The sequence below is a fragment of the Pipistrellus hanaki genome (genome assembly GCF_964339955.1).
Source record: "Pipistrellus hanaki genome assembly, chromosome: 2".
In the NCBI taxonomy this organism is placed as follows: domain Eukaryota; kingdom Metazoa; phylum Chordata; class Mammalia; order Chiroptera; family Vespertilionidae; genus Pipistrellus; species Pipistrellus hanaki.
In genome coordinates, this window is record NC_140504.1 from 40,393,037 (window position 1) to 40,404,117 (window position 11,081).

Below are 11,081 nucleotides of genomic sequence, written 5' to 3' on the forward strand. Positions count from 1 at the left end.
CCCTGGTAGTGCTCTCCCACAGGGGGAGCATTGCTCAGCCAAAAGCCAGGCTCATGGCTGGCGAGTGCAACTGCGGCAGCAGGAGCCTCTCCTGATTCTGCAGCAGCATTACTGAGTGGGGAGCAGGGGCAGAAGGGCAGCGGGCCAGGACGAGTGTGAGCTTTGTGGTGCCGGGTCTGGTTTGGGCTCCTCCCTGGCCGCCTGCCATTGGCGTACTCATACATCCCCAAAGGGTCCCAGATTGTGAGGAGGCACAGGCTGGGCTGAGGGACACCCCCCCCACCACCACCCTGTGCACCAAATATATCAACAATTATACTCTAGGTTATACTAGAGTATAATTGTTGATATATTTGGATTGAAATCTACCACCTTACTACTTATTTTTTGTTTGTGCTCTCTTCTGTCTTCCCTTTCATAACTTTTATTTTTATATATTTGATTTTTTTTGGATTCCTTCTTAATTAAATTCATTGGGGTTTTGGCCACATCTCTATATAGTTTTTTTCACTAGTTGCTCTAGTGATTACAATATATGTAATGCCTCTTCTGCAACATCTGAAAACTGTTGTTTCATGTATTTTGTCCATTTTTATAATTGTTTAAGGTGGGAGGTCTGGTTGAATATCAGTTTCTGTCATGGCTAAACATAAACCCTTACCTTTCAGGCAATTTAGTATTTTTAATTTTTGGAGATGATGGAAATAGCCTACATTATGATTTTTGTGGTGGTTACATGACTATATACATGTCACAACTCACACCTTAGCACAGAAATGTGTAGTAAAAATTGGTAAGTTTTAGTGTATATAGATTATACCTCAATAAAGCTTATGAAAAGGCAAAATGGAGACTTTTGAAATAAGGTGATAATATTATTAGGTATTCCAGGCACACAAATAAGTATAGAGAATAATTTAGAAAATGCCCTTCTCGCTCACATTATAAAATAAGACAATATAAATACAACCAGAAGCTCCCTCTGTCTCCCTCCCCCCTCTGCAGAGTAAACCACTATCTTGGATTTTCTGTTTATTATCTTCATGCTTGTTTCTATCATCTTACTTCAATGTATGTATCATCTTACTTCATATTTATGTCTCAATTAATATTGGTTTCCCTGACTTTTTTAAAAAATATACTTTATTGATTTTTATAGAGAGGAAGAGAGGGATAGAGAGCTAGAAACATTGATGAAAGAGAAACATGGATCAGCTGCCTCCTGCACACTTCCCACTAGGGATGTGCCCACAACCAATGTACATGCCCTTGACTGGAATTGAACCTGGGACCCTTAAGTTCGCAGGCCAATGCCCTATCCACTGAGCCAAACTAGTTAGGGTTGTTTTCCCTGCTTTTAAATTTGACGTGTTTCACCCATCTAGCTGTTTTTAAGTGATGTGATAATAAATAAGCAAACCCACAAACATAATTATATTTATATTAGTTTTAGCCTTGGGCCTGTACAGAAATGCACAAAGTTTACCAAATTCTCCACATTTTGAACCAACTACCTCATGAGAGAAAGCCAAGGAAATCACTGTCATTTATTTCTCTGCCCAGGGTGGAAATATTAGCGAACATTCACTCTTGGCAAGTGGCATGAAAGGCAGTTTTTAAGCCTAGCCCTGTTCCATCAGCTGTAGTCAAGACTCATGCACCGAGCGGTGACAAGGGTTTAGCCACTCCATTGCCCTGAGTCAGCGGGCCTCCTGGTGCCTGGTGTCAGCAGTTTCTGGTCAGAGAGTGACTTGCTGGACATTTTCCTGCTTTCTGCTGGAGAGAGGTGATTGTCTCAGGAAAACTGAGTCCAGCTCTTAGATACAAGCTAGACCATTAACTGCAAATATTATTAATCCCTTAATAAGGGTCAGAAATATCTGTAATCCCTTCCCTCTGTGAGTTTTTATAAGGTGCATCCCACACGTCTGACCCATCCTCCAGGGCACAGGATCATATGGCATCTCCTTCCTCACACAAGCTCTGGTTCCCCCAATTCAAAACGCTGGCTGCTGCTTTTGGCTTTCATCTGTGCATCTTCTATCATTTCCTACATGTGCTACGTTAATTTCAGTACCTGTCTTGTTTCCTCTGTTAAAGTCAGGGACCTTTGTATGCCAGTTTATCTTCATCTACTTCCACTTGCTTCACCCTCAGTGACTAGTAAAATCTCTAACACTGTAACTTTATTCAGTAAATAAATGAATGAGTGGCTTTAACAAATATTAATTACTAGAGGCCCAGTGCACAAATTCATGCACGGGTGGGGTTCCTTGACCTGGCTTACAATGGGGCTGATTGGGGCTGCCTCGCCCAGGGACCGAGGGAGGTTAGCTGGCTGGCTAGGGAGAAGGGAAGGGACTGCAGGAGGTTGGCTATGTTAAAGTGGCAGCAGCTCCTGCATTGAGCATTTGCTCCCTGGTGGTCAGTGCATATCATAGAGACTGGTCACAGGTTGTTCAGTCGTTCGATTGTTTGATTATTTGGTTGCTTAGGCTTTTATATAGAGAGATTTGTTTCACTTTATCACACCAAATTTAGAACAACAGAAACACTTTGCTCATGAAATGACTCTGTATAACATTTGTATTCTCTAGTTTAATTCCACTTTTGGTTCATGTAACTCCTCAAGAAAAAGCCAATCACCGCTGTCACTAGCAAGACGACAGCTCATAAACACAGCTGGATCCTCCAGAATGAGTTTTATTTTCCCTTAACCTTTGCTTATTCAAAGTAGAGTCTCATTTTCTTTGCCATTGTTCTCCTCAGCTATGGCAAGCTCCTTGTCTAGAGCTCGTATTCCTTGATTTCCCAACAGATCAGTTTTGATCACCAGTAATATGGTTAGATTTCCTGAACTGCCACACAGCTAAATCAAAAGTTCTAAACAGAAACAAGAGGGACATCAAACAGGAGAGCCTGTTTTCAAATTCCCAGACACATAAAATTCAGAAACAGTAACTAACCTTTCTGAAGCTTAAGGAAGATTTAATCAGGAAAAGTGATGAAAAGCTTGTCTACGTTAGCACACGTGCACACACAATTCCCTCCTACCCACACTTTTTTTGCATATACTTTTTTCTACTTTTGGCCAAGCATAATACATTTCTATTTTGTTCGGTGAAATCAGTTCCTTCCATTGGAATGTGTGGAATTCCCATTAATACGTAAATAATGGAGGAAAAGAATTAATGTGCTTATAATTTATTTTATAAAAGGTGTTTTTGTCAAAATACTTTAAAAATCATATGAAACTAGAGAATATAAATAGAAACACAGGAGACTCTCCTCTTCTGGTATCAGTTTCCCCCCCAGCAACAACCACCAACACCTATTCTACCTTTCCTTCTAGTATTTCTTGTATAATAGTATCTATTTTAATTTCTAAATGTTATTTCTTACTTTCTCAGTTTTAGACATTATTCATTTCTTGTTATGGAAGATGAGATCTTAGCACCCTTTACTTAGTCATCCACCTTTTCTTCCTCCCCATCCTCTCAATATGTGTATGTCACAATTTTCAGTGTATTAATAATATGCATCATTTACCTTAATATGACTATGTTGATATTGTTCACTACTGAGGCAAAGTACTGTAGTATGTTATGAATAGATTTTTTTATTATTCTTTCTCTCCCCCTCCCCAGCTTTACAGAGGTATGGCTGACAAAAATTGTGTATATTTGAGGTATGTGATGTTTTCTTTTTTTTGCTATTCAAATCCTTTCTATATATCTTTACTTCATTTTAAACATTTTGTTATGTGAAATGAAACATACATTAAGAAAAGTACTTAAGACATATGTCATAACATAGTCATAACATGAACATTATTATAGTTTTCATATTGATGAAAAATAACTTCACCAGCCTGCCTCTCTCCCGTTACTTCCTCATCACAACCCTTTTTATTGCTGCTTAAGGTAACTATTCTTCTCACTTAATGAGACTAACTTCCCTGCTTTCCTCTGTAGTTTTACCACCCAAGTATGCATTCCTAATATACATTTTCAGTCTGCCTGTTTTTTGAATTTTATATAAATGGATTCATACTGTGCACATTTCTGGTGCTTTATTGTTTTTGCTAAACACTGTAATATTTGTTGACTATTACTGTAGTTGATTCTTTTCATTCATGATTTAGAAATGGTTATCTGTTATTCTAGCTTCATGGTCGGCAAACTGCGACTCGCGAGCCACATACGGCTCTTTGGCTCCTTGAGTGTGACTCTTCCACAAAATACCATGGCCTGGGCAACTCTGTTTTGAAGAAGTGGTGTTAGAAGAAATTTAAGTTTAAAAAATTTGTCTCTCAAAAGAAATTTCTATCATTGTACTGTTGATATTTGGCTCTGTTGACTAATGAGTTTGTCCACCACTCCTCTAGCTTATTGCATTTTTAAGTCTTACCTTTTCAGAAAATATATTTAATCTGTTGCTTGGCCAAAAGTTAACACCAACAATTATTCTGTATTAGCTGCAAGATATGATGATTTTTATTTATTTTTTTGCTTACCGCCTCAGCTTTAAAAAAACACACCTTGTTATACAGCCCTAGTTGATAGATAGAGCATCGGCCTGAGGACTGAAGGGTTCTGGGTTCAATTCTGTCAAGGGCACGTACCTTGGTTGCAGGCTCCATCTTTGATCCTTGACCCTGGTTGGGCCCGTGTGAAAGGCAACCAATTGATGTGTCTCTCTCACATCGATGATTTCTTCTTCTTCTTCTTCTTTTAATTTTTAAATGAATATTTCTCTTAATCCATTGAAGAAATTCCATTTTTTAAATATATATTTTATTGATTTTTTTACAGAGAGGAGGAGGAGAGACGGATAGAGAGCTAGAAAAGTCGATGAGAGAGAAACATCGGCCAGCTGCCTCTTGCACACCCCCTACCGGGGATGTGCTCGTAACCAATGTACATGCCCTTGACCGGAATTGAACCTGGGACCTTTCAGTCTGCAGACCCACGCTCTACCACTGAGCCAAACAGGTTTGGGCTCGATGATTCTCTTTCTGTGCCTCTCTCCACTTCTCTAAAATTCAATGGGAAAATATCCTCAGGGGAGGATTAAAAAAAAAAAAAAACCTATAAAATTGTTATACATACGGTACAATAAAGTACATAAACTTAAGGGTGGAGCTCAATGAATTTTTACAAATTTACATTTGTAAACACCACTAGGACCAACAAAGGCTTCCTCATGCCTTTCCAGTCAATATCAACATTCCACAAATATCAACTATTCTGACTTCCTTTTTCTTTTTAAATATATTTTATTGATTTTTTTACAGAGAGAAAGGGAGAAGGATAGAGAGCAAGAAACATAGATGACGAGAGAAACATCAACCAGCTGCCTCCTGTACAATCCCCCCTGGGGATGTTCCTGCAACTAATGTACATGGCCTTGACAGGAATTGAACCTGGGACCTTTCAGTCCACAGACCGATGCTCTATCCACTGAGCCAAACCGGTTTTGGCTCAACAATAATTTCCCTTTTGTTGAACTTCATGTAAGTGAAATCATATAGTACATTTTCTTTTGTGTCTTTCAATATGTTTTAGGGTTTCATTCCTGTGGTTGGGTGTTCTAGTAGTATAGTTTTTATCACATGAATATATCACAATTAGTTTTTATATTCTGGATTATAATAAATAAAACTGCTCTGAACAGTCTTGAGCATGTCGTGTGTGTGTGTGTGTGTGTGTGTGTGTGTGTATTCATACACACACAGACACATACATACACACACAGACACACACACTCTTGGACATATGCATAGATATGGAATTGCTGAGTAACAAGACTGCTGCATATTTAACTTTATCAAAGCTGTTTTCCAAGTAGCTTTAGAAAGTGATTCTAGCCCTATCCCAGTTTGGCCCAGTGGAAAGAATGTCGGCCTGCGGACTGAGGGATCCCAGGTTCGATTCTGGCCAGGGGCATGTGCATGGATTGCAGCTCGATCCCCCGCAGGGTGTGTGCAAGAGGCAGCCAGTCGTTGATGTTTCTATCTCTCTCTCCCTCTTCCTTCCTTTCTGAAATTAATAAATACATTAAAAAAAAAAAGTAAGTGATTCTACTAGTAACACTTTATACTCCAAATGGCCATGCTTGCGTATTCCAGTTGCTTCATATCATCATCAGCACAGTGTTGTCAGTCTTTTAAAAAATTATCCAGGGATTGGAAAACTTTTTCTGTCACTGGTCATATAGAAAATATATTAGATTTTTATGGATCAACCATTTAACTCTATCATTGTAGTGCAAAAGCAATCATTGACAATAAGTAAACAAATGGGCATGTTTGCATTTGCTGATCATTAGTCTAAAACATCTTTTCCATCACATTTGTATACCAGCCAGTGTGTAAAAGAGAAGAAAAGTGAAAGGCATCCTTCTTTTGTTTAAGAGCATGGCCCACAATTACACCAACCATTTTACCCACATCTTATTGGTCAGCATTTTGTTATATGACCAGTTTGCAAGAAAGAATGGAAAATTATTTAGCCTGGTCTTTTGTAATCACCTAAAAGTTTCAGGAGATCTATTAAAAGAGAAAAGGAGGCTGAAACCGGTTTCACTCAGTGGATAAAGCGTTGGCCTGTGGACTCAAGGGTCCCAGGTTCAATTCCGGTCAAGGGCATGTACATTGGTTGTGGGCACATCCCCAGTAGGGGGTGTGCAAGAGGCAGCTGATCGATGATTCTCTCTCAATATTTCTAACTCTCTATCCCTTTCTCTTCCTCTCTGTAAAAAATCAATAAAATATATTTTTTAAAAAGAGAAAAGGAGAATGGATATTTATAGTGATGTTTTCATATATGTATTAATTAGGAAATGATTATCACAATCAGGCTAATTAACACATCCATCACCTCCTATAATTAGCATGTATATGTGCATGTGCAGACGCATTGAGAATGCTTGTGATCTACTCTTAGCAATTTTCAGGTGTATAGAAATTATTAAAACTGTAATTACTTTTCTGTACTTTAGGTCTTCAGGACATATTTAGCTTATAAGTGAAAATCTGTATGCTTTGACAAACATCTTCCTTTTCCACACACCCCCAGCCTCTGTAACCATCATTCTACTACCTGTTACGATATATACTAGAGGCCCAGTGCATAAAAGTTCATGCACTGGAGGGGGAGTCCCTCAGCCCAGCCTGCCCCCTCCCAGTCTGGGAGCCCTCAGGGGCGGGAGGTGACCTGGTGATCAGGGGAAGGCAATGCCCCCATCACACTTCTGCTGCCACTGCCAGCAGTGCAAGCCTTGGCTGGCCTTAGTTACCTGAGCCTCAGTGGCCCTGGGCTGCTGGGCAGCCACCATCAGAGACTTGCCTGTGTCAGGCTGGGCCCTGGGTGGCTGGGGGCGTTGAGGGGACTGGGGGATTCCAGAGGCAGGCGAGTGTAGCAGCCGGCAGGATCTGCCTGGGGTCAGGCCCAGCTGTGCCATATGCCTGCCACCCTGGCAGGGCTGAGGGGGACTGTGTGCCACCATCTTGTGGCTGTGGGTGCTGCCTTTTTTGAGCATGGTAGTCAATTAGCCTATTCTCTCCTTACTGGTTGTGGGCACTGCCAGTTTTGTGAGGACATGATGGTCAATTAGCACATTCCCTCTTTCTAGACTATATTTTTTTTCACTCAACTGTTGATGGACACCTAGAGCATTTCCATATCTTGGAAATGTGTAAATGTGTGCAGATATATCTTTGAGATAGTGATTTTATGTCCTTTGAATATTTATGTGAAGTAGGATTACTAGCTATTTTTAAATTTTTTTTTAGGAACCTCCATACTGTTTTCCATAGTGGCTGCACCAATTTACTATATCCTACAGCAGTGCACAAGGGTTCCCTTTTCTCCACATCCTTGCCAACACTTTTCATCTTTTAAAAATGCTTTTTTATTTTTTTGTTTATCCTTACCTAGGGATATTTTTTTCTGTTGATTTTTTTTAGAGAGTGGAAAGGAGGGGAGACAGATGTGAAGGACACATCAACTGGTTGCCTCCCTCACACGCCCCAAATGGCGCCAGAGATCAAGCCTGCAACCAAGATACATGCCCTAAAGAATTGAACCTGAGACCCTTCAGTCTGCAGGCCAATACTCTTTATCAACTGAGCCAAACCAGCTAGGGCTTATTTTTATTCTTTTTTATAATAGCCATTCTATTGTATTATATATGGGGTGATATCTCACTATAGTTTCGATTTGCATTTTTCTCTTGATTAGTGATGTTGAACATATTTTCAAATACATGTTGGTTATTTGTATATATTCTTTGAAAAAATATTTCCCAGGCCAGTTGCCCATTTTTAATCAGGTTGTTTTCTTTGCTATTGAGTTGTAGAAGTTCCTTGTATATTTTGGATGTTAACCCTTCATTGGTTATATGGTTTGCAAATGTTTTTCCCATTCCATTAATCACCTTTTCATTATGTTTCCTTTGCTGTGCAGTAACTTTTTAGTTTAATGCAGTTCCATTTGTTGATTTTTGCTTTTGTTATCTGGCATCAAATCAAAAAAAGCATTGCCAAGACCAATATTGAAGATCCCCGCCCCCCGCCCCTTTCATCTAGTTTTGTGATTTCAGGTCTTACATTTAAGTATTTAATCCATTTTGAGTGGAGTTTGGTTTATGGTATACACGTCCAATTTTATTTTTCTGAAGATCCACTTTTTCCAACACCGTTTTTTGAAAAGACTTTTTTCCAGTGTATATTCTTGGCATCATTAACTTGGCATCATGTATTCTTGGCACAAAGATTAGTTGATTATATATGTGTGGGTTTATTTTTGGCCTCTTTTGTCTGTTCCATTAGTGTTTGTTTTTAGTACCATACTGTTTTGATTAATGTAGCTTTGTAATATCATTTGAAATCATGAAATGTGATGCCTTTTTTTTTTTTTTTTTTTTTTTTAACAGAGGGGGAGAGAGGATAGAAACACCCATGAGTGAGAAACATTGATCAGCTGCCTCCAGCATGCCCCTTACTGGGGATCTAGCTCAAAACCTGGGCATGTGCCTTGACCAGGAATAAAATATTGACCTCCTAGTTAATGGGCCAATGTTCAACCATTGAGTCACGCTGGCCAGTCCTATTTTTATTTTTTAAAGTACCTCCATATTGTTTTCCAAAGCTGCTAAACCAACTTACATTGCCACCAAGGCACAAGGGTTTCCTTTTCTCAGCAAGTTCTTTTTCTTAAAGATGTAGTTTCTCCTGATAAATCTGATTATAATCTAATAAAGCTTCCTTCATAGGTTAGTCTTTTTTCCATAGAGGCCTTGAAAATTGTTTGCTTACCATTAATTTTTAACAGCTTTAATGTTTTGTTAGCTTCTTGAACATGTTTAGTACCTTCCTTAGGTTTGGAAAGTTCCCTTTGTTTCTTTGAATAGGTTCTCTGTTCCTTTCCTTCCTCTTCTGGGATACCACTTATCCGACTATTGCTCTTTCTAATGGAGTCAGATAGTTCTCATAGAATTAAAAAAAAAAAAATCTTTTACACTTTCGTCATATCTAGTACCTTTTAACAGTTCAGCAAGTTGATAGGACCCCAGTAGATGGCGCTACAGCACTTTTTAACCTGCTCTAATTCTTTGGGGGCTACAGTTGTGGTGGGGTGTTGCTGAGGCCCTGGGGATTGCTACCTAGGTGACCAGGGTGGTGGGTATTCCATGTGTCTTGGTTGACTAGACCTCAGGGAACCACCACACTGGTGGGTGAGGGGAACAGGTAGGCAAGCCCTCTCATTTTTTATAGCTGCAGACAGCACTGTGGTCTAGCTAGTCCAGATTTGATTCCACTGCTACCACTCTACGAGGGATGGGGAGTCAGGGGGCTTAATTCTTGAAGCCTATAGACTTTCTGCTGGGTTGTAGCGTGAGGCTGCACCCCAACTATTTCACTGCTACTGCCTTATCTGGGGCCTAGGTGGCCAGGGAATTCTGTGGACACCTTCCGTCCTGCTGCCCCCATGTATTCCAGTATGTCCACTTTCAGATGTACCAATATGTGGATCTCTCGGGTTAAGAAACGTCGTTGGATTATAGATGTCCACCCAGTTGTAAATTTAAAGGGAGACATACCAAGGTGTTTTCTAACTCAACCATGCTTATGTGTACTATATCTTAACTTCTTCCCTCCAAAACTTCTATTACCAATATCCTTAAATGATCTATGCTCAACATTACTGATAGTTCCCCATATCATCACAAAAGCAAGAATTTTCCTTTCCAAAACACGAACTTGTAATATGCCTTGGTAAAACTAGTTTAGGCTCACCTTATGCACAGGTCACTTAAGGTTTCTGGTCTTTTTTAAGGGTTGAACATAATTCCTCTACTACGTGAGACCTATGTTCAAGATATTTAGTTTTTTTGTTATATGATCAATCAGACCTTAGCTGGTTGGCCCAAAGCAAATTGCTGATGGTTAACTCAATTGATAAATCCAATCATATTTATCCTCCAAAATTAATTGCATAAAAATTTTATGACATAATTTATCCTGGGCAAAACTTTGTCTAATTCAGAATTCCCCAAGCTTTGCAAAGTTTAAATACCAATGGGAATGATTTCATTTTGAGGCATGCTTTATGTAACAATTTACAAACACAGCGGCTTAGGGTCCTCAAAGGCCCCTCAAAATTACTGTTGACCTGTGTTTACTAGGTCCTTTACACTACAGATTTCAGCTATTTTAATTCAGTAATCTCCAAATCAACTTACATCTGATTTCATCTTAGTCCTGCAGCTATTAGCAATATTTTGATAGTATTGGCATATAAAAATACTGGGTTCTTTTCCCTTCAAACATTTCAAGACTAATTTATATTTTCCCTAAATTATCTGCCATTCACTGCCTCCCATGATAATCTATGGCAATTAACCCAAGGGACCAGTTTAGAGTATGCACATTTCTTCCATGAAACTAGATGACTACCAGCACCACAGCATGTGAATAGACTACAACTTCAAACCTTTAATCCATCCTATAATCAAACCCTTCTACCCCCCACCCCTTCTGGATCATTCTACAACTCAATTGTATAATCATGTAAGGG